The following is a 15,536-nucleotide window of genomic DNA, read 5'->3' as shown; positions in this document are numbered from 1 at the left end:
CTCCTTGTCTATGACTCCTTGTTACGATGAGCAGTGTTCGTGTCACTCAGATGTGAAACCTTGGTTCCTGCACAAGATAAAGGCAGGTGTCTCAGTTCAGGGCCTCTTCCCTGTGCAATGTGTAACCTTCAGACTAAAGTGATGGTCTGGCCTCACACCGCCTGGACACATTAGTGATGCCTGCACCTCGATGGTGCTTGTCATTGCTGCCAGAATATCATGGGCAGGTGTCCCAGAGCTCCATCATTGTCTCTGTGTGCCCTCAGCACCTTTGACATAGGGCTGGCCCCTCATCTATCCAGCATCGGTGACTAGTGACGCTGTGCTCCTGAAGGGAACAGTTGCTGAAGGCTGACAAAGGATCAGGTGCATTTAAAGTTTCATGGCTGCGTCTCCACGATATGAACCTGATAACAGAGTGCAAGCGAGCTGCCCTCAGCCAGACAGGAGTCAAACATTCTCAGACGCAATGTGAAGATGTATGGAGTGTCCTCACTGCCTGTCGTTATCATCCTCCTGCAATCAAGTGACTCTTAGGGCCTCTGCTGCGTCTCCATGACATGAGCCTGAGCACTGAGGATATGTGCACTGCCATCAGCCACACAGGAGTTAAATGTTCACAGGTCCAAGGTGAGGATGTCAGGACTGTCCTCACTGCATCTCGTCATCATCCTCCACGAATCTTGCGGCTATGAGGGCCTCCCGAGCGCGCCTGGCCAGGGCAATGCCTCATTGCCGGCATTCTCACCTTTGAAGGTCTCATCCCCTTTGGTGTCCTTCTCATTAAAGGAGATGTGTAGCCCTTCCATCTCCTCCTCAGCCAGGTCCTCCTCCCGTTGCAGTGCCAGGTTGTGCAATGTGCAACAAGCCACAATGATGCACGACACCCTCTGGGGACTGCATTGCGATGCTCCACGGGACCTGTCAAGGCACTGGAACCTCATTTTCAAAATGTCTATTGTTTGCTCCACCAAATTCTGGGTCGCCTCTTGAACCTCGTTGTACCATCACTCTGCTGCATTTTGAGGCCGCCGCATGGGCATCATCAGCCATGGCTTCTGTGGGTAGCCCTTGTCCCTGAGAAGCTGACCCTGCAGCCACTCTGGACTCTGGAAGATGTCAGGGATCTGAGACCTGCTAAGGATACCTATATCCTTGTCGACACTCCATGGGAATTGTGCACAGACCTGCAGGATGTGTTTATGGTGGTCACACACACCAGCTGAACGTTCAGTGAGTGGAAGCCCTTGTGGTTGACGTAGTTGACTGCCTGTTGCCATGGAGATCTAAGTGCAACATGAGTGCAGTTGATGGCACCATGCACCTATGGAAAATCAGAGATCTGTGAAAATCCCAGCGCTCTTGCTTCCTGGCTTTCCTGATCCCGGGCAAAATGCACAAAGTTTTGTGCCTTCGCAAAAATGGCATCTGTGACCTCCTGGACGCACTTGTGCATGGGGGCTTGTGCGATCCTGCACAAGGCGCCTGTGGAACCCTGGAAGGAGCCATTGGCATAAAAATTGAGCACTACGGTCACTTTCATTTCCACTGGCAGTGGATGCCCTCCATGTCCCCGTAGCGGCAAATCCTTCAGCAGGTGGCAGATGTGACCGACCAGTTCCCTAGACACGTGCAGTCTTCAACCAATGACACTGCTTCTCAGCCATCTGCAGAAATGACAAGTGGCATCTATAGACCCTGAGTCTAGCAAAGTGCCTACGGGCGACGGCTAGCTGTGGATCTTCAGCTGTGTGCGCAGCAGCCTCTGCCACCCCTTCATCTTGAGGGAGGTGTTCCTCCCTTTGTTGAGTCAAATGCCTCTGCCGCTCTCTTTTTCTTCTTCTCTGGTCTCTGTAAGCCATGAGGCATACCGCTAAATCACCAGGCTCCATGATCCTGATGTTCTCCTCCTGCAGGATCGAAGAGAGAGATGCATGGATTAGCATGGGTGTGCTAAGAACCTGTCTTGGTTAAGTCTGAAGGCCTCTTCACACGTGCAGGAGGGTGCTGGCCACCACTTGGATGGCCAGTATGTAGTGCGCTCATTGGCTGTCCGAAACCCCACATCCGTCCCACTTCACTTGACCAATTGGCGGCAGCTTTGCCCATTGGACTGCAGCTGTGCACTCAGCTTAGGCACAGGCATTCTCCTAACCCGCACTGCAACGCTGCATTGTTAGCTTGAACCATAATGGATAGTGGTCCACACCTTAAAGACATTGCAAGGAGCTCTGAGCACCTCCACCAGTGACTGCCTCATAGCCACCTTTCTCAAGGGGATTGTACAACTTGCCCAGTTGTCCATTTATTCTGGTACCCCCTAAAATGCACATTAATATGCAGTCTGCGCCCAAGGGGTGAAATGTTCTGGAACATTTGGCAGCACTCTCTTGTTTTCGACTACTCGTGTGGGCAAAAAAGCTTCAGAGGCCCGATTCCAGCAGGTCAATGAAGCTGCAGCTGAACGTTCTCAGCTGTGGAAGAATGCTCACTTTTGACAAGCTTTTCCAAGTACTTGGCTGGTTCCCTCCCACCCTGACATATGCTTGTGTACTTCCTTCAATCTGTGCTGCCTTGCCCCCAATGCCCAACCCCTCCCCCCACCCCTCCCCCCACCCGGCCAATCTCTGACCCACACTAGCGCCATTACCCCGGCACCGCACTGAAAGTCAGCCAGGAAAAAGCGATTTGCATTTGCACCCCCACACCCCTCCACCCCCCACCCCCACCCCCACGGTGCACGCTGCCTCTTCCTTGATGTCCTATAAAACCATAAGACGTAGGAGCAGAAGTAGGCCATTCGATTCGTCTGCTCCACTTTTCAATGAGATCATGGCTGATCTGATAATCCTGAACTCCATTTTCCAGCCTTTTCCCCATAACCCTTGATTCCCTTACTGACTAAAAATTTGTCTATCTCAGCCTTGAATATACTTAATGACCCAGCCTCCACAACCCTCTGTGGTAAAGAATTCCACAGATTGGCTACCTTCTGAAAGAAGAAATTCCTCTTCATCTCTGTTTTAAGTGAGCAGCCCCTTACTCTGAGATTATGCCCTCTGGACCTAGACTCTCCCACAAGGGGAAACAACCTCTCAGCATCTGCCCTGTCAAGCCCTTGAAGAATCTTATATGTTTCAATAAGGTCGCCTGTCATTCTTCTAAACTCCAATGAGTGCAGGCCCAACCTACTCAACCTCTCCTCAGAAGAAAATCCCTCCATACCCGGGATCAACCTGGTGAACCTTCTCTGGACTGCCTCCAACGTCAGTATATCTTTCCTTAGATAAGGGGACCAAAACTGTTCACAGTATTCTGGTGTGGTCTAACTATTGCCTTGTATAGTTTTAGCAAGACTCCCCTATTTTTATACTCCATTCCCCTTAAAATAAAGGCCAACATTCCATTTGCCTTCCCTATTACTTGTTGAACTTGTATGTTAGCATTTTAGGGATTCACGCATGAGGACCCCCAAATCCCTCTGTGCTACATCTTTCTCCATTTAAATAATATTCAGCTCCTCTATTCTTCCTGCCAAATTGCATAACCTCACATTTTCCCACATGATATTCCATTTGCTAAGTTTTTGCCCAATCACTTATCCTCACTATGTCCCTCTGTAGACTCTTTGTGTCATCCTCACCACTTGCCTTGCCACCTATTTTTGTATCATCCACATATTTGGTGATAGTACATTCACATCCCTCATCTAAGTCAGTAGTGTATATTGTAAATAATTGAGGCCCCAGCCACTCCACTAGTTACCTGTGCCACTCCACTAGTTACAGGTTGCCATCCTGAAAATGCCCCCCTTATTCCAACTCTGTCTTTTATTAGTTAGCCAATCCTCTATCCATCCTAATATACTACCCCTAACACCATGGGCTCTTATCTTATTAAGTAGCCTTATGTGTGATACCTTATTGAACGCCTTTTGGAAATCCAAATATATTACATCTACTGGTTCCCCTTTATCTATACCGCTTGTTACCTCCTCAAAGAATTCTAATAAATTTGTCAGGCATCATTTCCCTTTCATGAAGCCATGCTGACTCCGCTTGATTATATTATGTCATTCTAAATGCTCTGCTATAACATCCTTTATAATAGACTAACATTTTCCCAATGACAGATGTTAAGCTAACTGGCCTATGGTTACCTGTTTTTTTGTCTCCCTCATTTTTTGAATAAGGGTGTTACATTGGCAGTTTTCCAATTCTCTTGGACTTTTCCAGAATCTATGGATTCTTGGAAGATTACTACCAATGCTTCCACTATCTCTGTCACTACTTCCTTTAATATCCTAGGATGCAACCCATCAGGTCCAGAGAACTTATCGGCCTTTAGCGTCATTAGTTTCCCTAGTACTTTTTCTCTAGTGATAATTATTGTATTTATTTCCTCCCCCTCTTTTGCCCCTTGATTATTTAGTATTGGAATGCTATTAGTGTCTTCTACCGTGAAGACTGAAGCAAGCCCTGGGGGCTTGTGCCAAAATTGGGAGAGCTGTCTCACAGTCTAGTCAAGCAACAGCTGACATAGTCAAACTCACAGAACCATACCTTACAGACAACATCCCCATCACCATCCCTTATGTCCTGTCCCACCGACAGGACAGACCCAGCAGGGGTGGCGGTGCAGTGGTATACAGTTGGGAGGGAGTTGCCCTGGGAATCCTCAACATCGACTCTGGACACCATGCAGTCTCATGGTATCAGGTCAAATGTGGGCAAGGAAACCTCCTGCTGGTTACCACCTACCGTCACCCCTTAGCTGATGGTCCTCCATGTTGAACACCATTTGGAGGAAGCACCAAGGGTGGCAAGGGTGCAGAATGAACTCTTGGTGGGGGATTATATGTCCATCACCAAAAGTGGCTCGGTAGCAACACTACTGACCGAACTTGACGAGTCCTAAAGGACATGGCTGCTAGGCTGGGTCTTTGACAGGCGTTGAGGGTAGCAATAAGAGGGAAAAATCTACATTACCTCGTCCTCACCAATCCACCTGTTGCAGGTGCATCTGTTCCTGACGGTATCAGTAGGAGTGACCACCGCACAGTCCTTGTGGAGACGAGCTCCTGTCTTCACATTGAGGATACCGTCCATCATTTTGTGTGGCACTACCACCGTACTAAATGAGATAGATTTTGAACAGATCTAGCAATCAAGATGGAACTTTTTTTTAGGGAGGGAAACAATTAACATGCAAGAGGTATAGAGTGCTGCATGATTTTATGGATTTGGGAATATCCTGATAGATCTTTATTTTCCCAATCTTATTCATATGGCCAGGTTTTTGCAGAGTTGGGATGGCTCCATGGATGTTTAAAAATGGCGGGCAGGATGCGGTTGCAGAAGTCCCACCCTCGTTTCTGACAGGTCCAAATTTTGCCTATAGGAGAAAGGAGGGCCAAGGCGTGATTCAGACAGGAGGGAAACCCAAACTCAGCAGCACCATTTCAACCCAATGCTGCATTCAAACAGATCTGATTTTGGCTGTTGGAAGGGCCTTAACCCTCGGTGTAGGTGTCACTAATTGATGGAATAGACATAAACACTCTTGAAGGGCAGTTAAGGTCTGTATAATTGTCATGATCTGAAGTTTTTATATACCCTGCTCTTTAGACCTAAAGAAAACTTGCTGTAGCAGTGAAAGTTAAAATAAACCCTCTGCTACACTGCTTTGATTGACAGGAGTAGGTTAGAAAAAAGGTTATACAGTTTCAATAGAGCTGTTTGTTGACTTTTCCCCAAGGGTAAAAAAAAAATTATGCCATTATGAATGCTTGGCTGAGTTTCAAACACTAAAATTGCCTCAGCAGAAGGTTCTGAGTTCACAGTTTGATTGACAGCTTAGCGGCTATTAAGGGGTTAGCTGTCTTTGATTTGGGGTCTGAATTGAAGTTTGTTTGTTTTTAATGAGAGATTAACCACTTGAGACTTAAAAGCTTTGAATGGATGTCATGAATTGAAAATTTTTAACTTACAATTATGTAGGAGTGAGAGCTATGAAAGACTGTTAAAAGTTTTTTCTTTTTCATCTCTATACGGCTCCCGAGGTATGCCCAGAGTGGATCTGAGGTGAGTGGCTATGGAGGTTGCAAGGAAGGTATGAGGAGCCATGGGGTGTGGGTGGAGGGCATGTTAGCATTGAGTTGGTGTGGAGGGTATGGGTGCTTGGCGGGGGGCATAAGTTGGTTTTGAGTTGGCATGGTGGGTATGAGGGGCCTTGAGGGGATGGATGGGGCCTGAGTTGGCATGGTGGATATGAGGGGCCAGGGGGGTGGATGAGGTTTGAGCAGTGAGGTTAAGAGAGCCTAACAAATTGTAAAACAACTGGGAAAAAGTCCCAGAGTACCGAGATTGGCCTTCTAACCTCAGGCTTTCTAAGCTGCCTCGGTATTTGCCTCTATGGCCATCTAATGCTCTGCTTCCAGTCAGTGGGCCCAACTGTGTTTTGCAGCTGTATTGCCTCAACTGAAAATTTTGCATTTTGGGGTACTTTTTACCAAGCCGGATATGGCAAGTCGGGAAATTTCCCGACTCAAACTACCTGCATCAGTAGCGAAAATCCAGCCCATAATCTATGATTATAAATGTATCTGTGAGTACATTTTATGTACTTTTTCCCAACTTCCCATCAATGGGAGATTTACATTAAGATCTATAAGCTAAGAAAGGAGGGAACATGGCAGCAATAATATTTATGTGAGGAATATAAAGTTTAGGCGAGGAAAGAGAGGGGGCTTTACTGAGACTTTGCATATTTTATTCTTTCCAATGGCAGTTGTTGTGTTATGAAAAATCACCTTTTTGTTCCTCAGTGTGACAAAATCTCAATTTATTTCAATCCATTACACTCTGTTCCAGCCTTGACAGGACCGTGTTCTATGAAATTCCTCACTCTCTTGTTGCAAGACAAATGAACCAGGGAAAGGTGGGGGAACCTTGGCATAAAATTGATTTCCTGGCCCTTCTCCAACTGTGAAATCTCACTGCTATAAGCATGTGGCTCATATTCTTTATAACGCTTCTAAGTGTGAGCCCAGCTTGTATATCACAACATATTACCAGGTGACATGTTCCGCGGTTGTGAGTACGGCAATGGCAAAACATGGTCCACACAATCAGCAGCAACTCTTGGTTCTGGGTCATACATGAGGAAACGGTTAAATGCTGGTGATTCTGTCACCCTAGCTCCACACAAGCCCATGTCAAAGTTTTTCGATGGAGAGAGATTTATGAATCCTAAAACATGCACAACCATATCATGTAAATAAAACACCTCAAGGGGACCCAAACTACATGAACTGGTTTATTTTACTGCAGATCAACCAGGAGTAAGAATTACCTTCTTGTGTAATGTGTAAACCTATTCCCAAAGAATAGAGTTAATTTGCTCTAAGGTGTCAAGTGATTTTTTGTTTAGGTGAATTCAATATGGTTTAAATGTGTTGCAAAGAGACGCTGGCATGATTTAATAACTACAGTGGTAAGTTTTCCTCTGTACATGCGGTGTGACAAAATCTTATGACTATTCCTCTTAAAGGAATTTACACAGTAGCTCCACATACTTTACTTCAGTTATGAAGATAGATTGGAACAGTTAGGACTGCTTTCCTTGGAGAATAGAAGGCTGAGAGACTTGACAGAGGTATTAAAAATCTCAAAGGGTCTGGACAGAGTAGATAGGGAGAATTTATTCCCACTGATGGAAAGATCGGGAACGAGGGGACACAGATTTAAAGTAATTGGTAAAAGAAACAAAAGCGATAGGAGAAAAAGTGGTTAAGGTGGGCGCCGCTGGCAAGGCCAGCATTTGTTGCCCATCCCTCATTGCCCTTGAATTGAGTAGCCTGCTAGGCCATTTCAGAGTTCAGAGGCAGCCACATTGTTGTGGGTCTGAAGTCAGGTGTAGGCCAGACCATGTAAGGATGGCAGATTTCCTTCCCTAAAGGACAATAGTGAACCAGAGGGGTTTTTATGACAATCATTGATAATTATCATGGTCACCATTACTGAGATAAGCTTTCAATTCCCAGATATATTGAATTTAAATTCCAGCAGCTGCTATTTGAACTCACGTCCTCAGAGCATTAGCCCGGGCTTCTAAATTACTAGCCTATTGGTAGTGACATTACCACTATGTAACCATCTCCCCATAATGTGCTGCCTGAGAGTGTGGTGGAGGCAGGTTCAATCAAAGCAATCAAAGGTTATTATCTGAAAAGGAAGGACCTGCAGGGTTATGGGGAGAAAGTGGGAGAATGGCAATAAGTGAATTGTTTGTTCGGAGAGCTTGTGCAGACATGACGGGCTGAATGGCCTCCTTCTGCGTTATAACAATTCAGTGAATCTGTGACATAGGAACAGCTTTCCTGTACCTCCATCTTCACAGCTACCAATCTGTGTGCTAAATCGACTACGATTGAGGACTTTATGCCTTTTCGGGCATTAGTAACCAGAACCAGGGGAAAAGTTGGTAAAAGGTGAAAATTAACTCTCCGAATATGGAAAATGATGGTCTAAAGAAATGCTGTTGCAGCTGTCTTTGCCCTAACAATGCAGTTTAAAATGTTTCTATTTCTTTGGATGCAGAGAGGAAAATAAATATTTTCTAAAAAGATTCTTGGAAGATGTGCTATCAAAGTTAGAGACAATTAATTTGCCCTTGAGCTCCGAATCTACACTCTAACATTGGCCCACTGTGGCTGCAATATATGGAGCTACAAGACACAATAGAGCAGCTCACCAAGGTTACATTGACAACATCTGTCAACCTGGGAGGTCACTAGTTTTGTGGGTAGGGGCTTTACCAGCACAACATTTTCTAAACCAAAGGTGAAGATGGTGGAAACTCAATTTACACTTGACACAACTTGCATTAAAAATTCTGTGAAAGTCTTGCACTGGTTTGGTCAATTTCTTGTTTTTTCATTCATGCATGCGATGTGGGCGTCGCTGGCTGGGCCATCATTTACTGCCCGTCCCTAATTGCCCTTGAGAAGGTGGTGGCAGGCTGCCTTTTTGAACCACTACAGTCCATGTGGTGTAAGTCCACCCACAGTGCTGTTAGGGAGGGAGTTCCAGGATTTTGACCCAGCGACAGTGAAGGAACAGCGATATATTTCCAAGTCAGGATGGTGAGTGACTTGGAGGGAACTTCCAGGTGATGGTGTTCCCATGTAAGCTGCCCTTGTCCTTCAAGGTGGTAGTGGTCGTGGGTTTGGAAGGTGCTGTCTAAGGATCGCTGGTGAGTTTCTGCAGTGCTCACCAGGTTCAGTGTTTAGCCAGTGTTCAGCCAGGTTGCATTGATAAAATCAGTGAAAATGAGCAGAAACTTTAAGTTTCCATGTTTTATGAGTAGGGATGCAGAGTACAAAAAAAAGAGAACCCGAAACCTGTACAAATGACTGGTTTCACTGCAGTTAGAATATTGTGCTCACAAGTGGGCATTCTATTTTAGTAAGGATGTCAAGATAACGGAAAGGGTACAGAAAGTTTAATCACATGCAAGTCCTTCCAGCCTACTCTCTGAGCTACATGCAGTGCCACTCTCTGGGCTGGTGTCTACAAGTGTATGGTGGAGTGATGCTACCTGTTCAGCAGTGCTGCCCTCTTCTTTTTCCTCTGTATACATATCCTGGATTTGAAAAGTAAGAAAGGGAGAAGAGTTAGATTTTAGTAAACAGAGGCAGACAAATGGCTTCTGAACACAGTCGCAATCTTTCATTGATCATGTGTGCAGGCAAAATTTGAGATGAGGGGAGGATGGTGAAAATCAGTGTAGGACATTTCCTCTCACTAGGTGTGAAAGCAGACAGAACACTTTGTTGTGAGGGGTATTGCTGCCTAAACATGGCTGCAGTGCAGGAATAAGTTCGATAACTTCACGTGGATAGTGAAGGAAAGCCTCCTAACTCATCTTTTTCATTACTCTGGGATTTGCACTGCCTGTTGTCCCTCAAGTTCCAGCACCCTCCTCCAATCCCTGCAGCACACTTTACTCCCTCTCCTTCACCTCTTAATATCATACTCCGCACCTGCTGCTCTCCTCGCTGTCCATGTCCAAGACCTGTTTTTCAAATGAGGACAGCACTTGGATAAGCCCTGGCCTTCCTCTTGTGGCTGCCTGCTCCCCGTTATTGTGTACAGCCTTGCCCTTTGAGAAAGAAGGGAGGGTGGAGGATTTAACGGAGCCTGCAAGAGTGGGGGAAACATGGCATGAGGGGGTGACTGAATTAGGCGGGAGCTGAAATTTCGGATTTTCCGACAGCAGGCTGAGATGCAGAGATTAAGTCAGTGGCATGCTTATGGCATGTCAGGCCTCATGACGTCCTGTGGTGGGTTCGTACTTGTAAAACATTTGCATGCCATGAATACTCATTAGAGTAAAACATTTTTAATGACATCCTACCTTCATGATAAAGTCAGAGGTGCATTTGAATCTCGTGGCTCCTGGTTCACATTCCTTTAAAGGTGATGTGCAACGATCAGCTTTGTGCAGTTGTGTCTGAGGTCAGCAGTTTTCCTTGTTGAACTCTGCGGTACAAGTGGGTGGAGCAGGAGAATGGCAGTTTGCATGGAGGCTCGAGACCAGCAAGGGTGAGTCAATGGTGAGGGTGGGGGTGGGGGGGAGGGGGGTGTGGTGGTCATGTGGAGTGAGTGGGGTTCGGGGCATGGAGGAGTGGAAGAGAGAAGAGCCTGGCATCCTGGGTGTGGTGAGGATGGTAGGGACTATCTGTCAAGGTGAGAAAATGAGGGGCAGTATCAGTACTGTCCACATGTGGGTGTATCTTAGGATGTTGACTAGCAGAGTCCTTACAGAACTTTGAGTTCACACAATCACAGATCTTTATAGTGCAGAAGGAGGCCATTCAGCCCATTGAGTCTGCACTGGCTTGCTGAAAGAGCATTCTACCTAATCCCACTCCCCTGCCTTATCCCTGTAACCTTGCACATTCTCTCTTTTCAGGTAGCAATCCAATTCCCTTTTGAATACCTCGATCGAACCTGCCTCCACCACCCTCTCAGGAAGTTTATTCCAGACTTCAACCACCCTTTGGGTGAAAAAATTTTTCCTCACATCACTTCTACTCCTTTTGCCCATTATTTTGGATCTGTGCCCTCTAGTTCTTGATGTACTTTTGACAGGGAACAATTACTCACTGTTTACCCTGCCCGTACCCCTCAGGATCTTGAATACCTCTATCAAGTCTCCTCTTAGCCTTCTTTTCTCCAAGGAAAACAGACCCAACTTCTCCAATCTATCCTCACAGCTACAGTTCTTCATCCAGGGCATCATTCTTATGAATCTCCTCTGTACTCTCTCCAATGCCTTCACATCCTTCCTCAAGTATGGTGCCCAGAACTGGACACAGTACTCCAGGTGAGGCCTATCTAGTGTCTTACACAAGTTCAACATGACCTCCTTACTCTTGTGCTCAAGGCCCCTATTAATAAAACCTAGGGTACCATATGCTTTATTATCTGCTATCTCCATATGTCCTGCCACCTTCAATGACTTATGTACATATACACTGAGGTCCCTTTGTTCCTGTGCCTCCTTTAGAGTTTCTCTCTTTATTTTATACTATATTTCCACATTCTTCCTGCCAAAATGAATTAGCTCACACCTTTCTGTATTGAAATTTGTCTGCCCAATCCACCAACATGCCTGTGTCCTTTTGAAGTTCGAGACTATCCTCATCACAGTTGACAAAGCTTCCAATCTCCATATCATCTGCAAATTTTGAAATCATGCCCTGCACACCAGTTTAGGTCATTAATGTATATCAAGAAGAGCAAGGGTCCCAACACTGACCCCTGGGGTACTGCAATACAAACCTTCCTCCAATCTGATACACAACCATTTATTACTACGATCTGTTTTCTGTCACTCAGCCAATTTCCTATTCTCCCTTTTATTCCATGGGATAGAATTTTGCTCACAAGTCTGTTGTGTGGCACTGTATCAAATGCCTTTTGAAAATCCATATTCACCACATCAACAGCATTGCCCTTACCAACCTTCTCTGTTACCACCTCAAAAAACTCCAGCAAGTTAGTTCAACATGATTTGCCCTTAATTAATCTATGCTGGTTTCCCTTAATTATCCCGCACCTGTCTAAGTGACTATTAATTTTGTCCCAAACTATAGTTTCCAGCAAGTTTCCCTACCACTGAAGTCAAACTGACTGGTCTGTAGTTGCCAGCTGTATCCTTGCACCCCTTTTTGAATAAGCGTGTAACGTTCTCAATTCTCTAGTCCTCCGGCATCACCCCTGTGTCTAAGGAAGACTGGAAGATTATCTGAAATTTCCACTCTCACTTCCCTCAGTACCCTTGTATGCATCTCATTCAGTCCTGGTACCTTATCAATTTTAAGTAAAGATAGTCTTTCTGACACCTCCTCCTTCGCAATTGTAAATTCCTCGAGTGTATCAGTTACCTCCTTTCTCACCTCAGCCTGGGTAGCATCTTCTTCCTTTGTAAAGACAGATGCAAAGTACTTGTTTAATATCTCCACTACTTCTCCTGCCTCCACATGCAAGTCTCCGTTTTTATCCCTAATTGGCCCTACCCTTTCTTTTACCACATTTTTATTATTTACATGCTTACAGAAGACCTTGGGATCCCCTTTCATCTACAACATTTCAATTATCTCTAACGAAAGTGATTTTGGACAATCTTGTTTACAATGCATGGAAGGGAGGGCCATCTGAGCTTGGAAGTTCAGCCATGTCCCACAGTGACAAGTACAGCATTGGACACTAACATGAACATTCAATAAAGAGTGAAAAAAAAACACAACATTGTTTCTTCCACAATAAAGAAATGACCCCAACACCCTTGTAATCATCAATCTATGATAACCATGAGGCATGCCAGTACATTTATCCCTGACAGAGCTAATCTCAACAAATAACGATGATTCACATGTGAATAAAGTGAAACCAATGTAACGTGAAATATTTACAAGTGAAATTTAAATTTGAAAAAACACCCGTACCATCATTGTGCTTTCAATAAGTCTTACGTTAATGACAAAAGAGTTGGGCAGGAAAGTTGTGGCCGTGATGACACGTCTCTCTGTCCAAAAGGCTCTTTTCTTGCTCACCCGTGCCTTCTGCCTTTGTCAGCTGACGTCGGGTTTCACCAATGAAAATCTTCTCCCACTGCGTGACTGTATGTGTCTCCCAGGCATGCTGCCAGCACTTTAAATTTTAATTGAACCAGCAAAAAGCAAGAGGGTGGATGAGGTGCCCACTTCCTGTTCCACCGTCAGGAACAGTGTGACATGGTTAAAATTCCACCCTGCGTGCCAATGTTAGAACCATTTTGAGGTCATGCATGTCAGGGTTGAATAGTGTGGGTGGGTGAAGGATGGCAGAGGTGTGAGGAGGTGAAGGATGTAATTGTCCAAATAATCACCCCAAAAGTAGGAGGAGAGATACTCCTCACACTGAAACTTTGCCACCTCCACCCACTCTTTCGGGGCAGCTTGACTGCAGATCTTCTTGCCACCCGGAGGTAGAATCCCCTCTTCCTGTCAACCTCATCCAATAAAACCTCCAAAACAGTGACAACCTGCGTGGGGAAGGGGTTGTCAGTTTGTCACCTTTCCTTTAAGAGGTGAAAGGAGCCTTTAATTTGCATCAGGATCGCACAAAATTGATACCTCCCCCTTTAGGAATGGAGCCAATCAATACTTCAGAAGTAGGAGTGGCCACTCGGCCCCTCCAGTCTGCTCCGCCATTCAATAAGGTAATGGCTGACCTGAATGTAACCTCAACCCCACATTCCTGCTTACCCCCGATAACCTTTCACCCCCTTGTAAATCAAGAATCTACCTAGCTCTGCCTTAAATTATTCAAAGACTCTGTTTGCACCATCTTTGAGGAAAAGAGTTCCAAAGACTCACAACCCTCTGAGAGAAAAAAATTCTCATCTCTGTCTTAAATGAGCGACCAGTTACTTTAAACAGTGACTCCTAGTTCTAGATTCTTCCACATGAGGAAACATCCTCTCCACATCCACCCTGTCAAGACCACTCAGGACCTTAAAGTTTTCAATCAAGTCGTCTCTTACTCTTCTAAATTCCAGTGGATACAAGCCTAACCTGTCTAGTGTTTCCTCATAATCAACCCGCCCATTCCTGGTATTCTATCCATGCCAATATGTTACCGACTACACCGTGTGCTTTTACTTTCTGCAATAACCTTTGACGCAGCACTTTATCAAATACCTTTTGGAAATCTAAATACAGTACATCCACCGGTTCCCCTTCATCCACAGCACATGTGACTCCTTCAAAGAACTCCAATCAATTGATTTAACATGATTTCCCTTTTACAAAACCATGTTGACTCTGCCTGATTGCCTTGAATTTTTCTAAGTGCCCTGCTATATCATATTTAATAATAGCTTCTAACATTTTCCCTATGACAGATGTTAGGCTAACTGGCCTATAGATTCCTGCTTTCTGTCTCCCTCCCTTTTTGAATAAAGGAGTTACATTTGCCATTTTCCAATCTAATGGAACCTTCTTGGAATCTAGGGAATTTTGGAAAATTAAAGCCAATGCATCAACTATCTCACTAGCCACTTCTTTCAAGACCTTAGGGTGAAGTCCATCCGGACCTGGGGATTTGTCAGCCCGCAGCCCCAACAATTTGCTTAATACCACATCCTGGTGATTGTAATTTTCCTGAGTTCCTCCCTCCCTTCCTTTTCCTGATTTACAGCTATTTCTGGAATGTTACTTGTGTCCTCTGTAATAAAGACCAAAGCAAAATACCTGTTTAATTCATCCATCATCTCCCTGCCTTCCTTTATCAATTCCCCAGACCCACTTTCTATAGCAGCAACACAACAGTACAGATAGTGCTGGCAACCCATCTATCTTATCTGGATGAATGAGTGGCATGAATTTGGGCTCCGCCCTGTGGCTGTGTCATCAGGTACATGGGCAGATATGTACCATTTTGTGCCTGAAAATGTACCGGGAGAAATTTCTGCACTGGGATGCCCTCTGAAGAATACAATTGTGGGAACAGAATTTATCAACGGTTTTAAGAGGGACGTAGGTAAAGATGTACAGAGGCAAAGGGACAGGGCAAAGGGTTGAAATGGATAGTGGCTTTCAAAGAGCTGGCACAGGCATGATTGGCTGAATCATCCTTTTATGCTGTAAAATTTTATGAACCCACTATCAACATGGTCACTTGATAGACACTGTCTCAGAGATCCTAATAGTGTGCTGGTTCTTTTCCTCAGATGTGAACAATGACACTAGGCCCTGCAGCATTTACCCTGACACCTCAAATGAAAGCAGTAACCCGTCAGATGGCTCAGCGGAACTGCCAGCAACAAGAGGCTGTGTGCAGTCTAGTAGCTCCAGGTTTCAGTCACCTGTAGAGACAGAGGAGACACACCCCACAGAATCAGTGGAAGAACATAAGAAGCCTTTTGCTATTATTAACACCGGCCTGCCCAAGTTGATTGGTAGTTTGACAAATGTTTTTTACAAG

General features: G+C 45.2%; 1 protein-coding gene across 3 annotated transcripts in view; it reads left to right on the top strand.

The window, feature by feature from the left end:
* The window catches only part of LOC144687491 (fibroblast growth factor receptor-like 1), a 352,123-nt gene that overhangs the window by 315,560 nt on the left and 21,027 nt on the right, over positions 1–15,536 (top strand). The gene's annotated exons all lie outside the window — the stretch shown is intronic.

The sequence above is a fragment of the Cetorhinus maximus genome, chromosome 1 (genome assembly GCF_964194155.1).
Source record: "Cetorhinus maximus chromosome 1, sCetMax3.hap1.1, whole genome shotgun sequence".
NCBI lineage: Eukaryota > Metazoa > Chordata > Chondrichthyes > Lamniformes > Cetorhinidae > Cetorhinus > Cetorhinus maximus.
The sequence above is the reverse complement of the archived record's forward strand: the minus strand, read 5'-3'. Positions and strand labels throughout refer to the sequence as shown.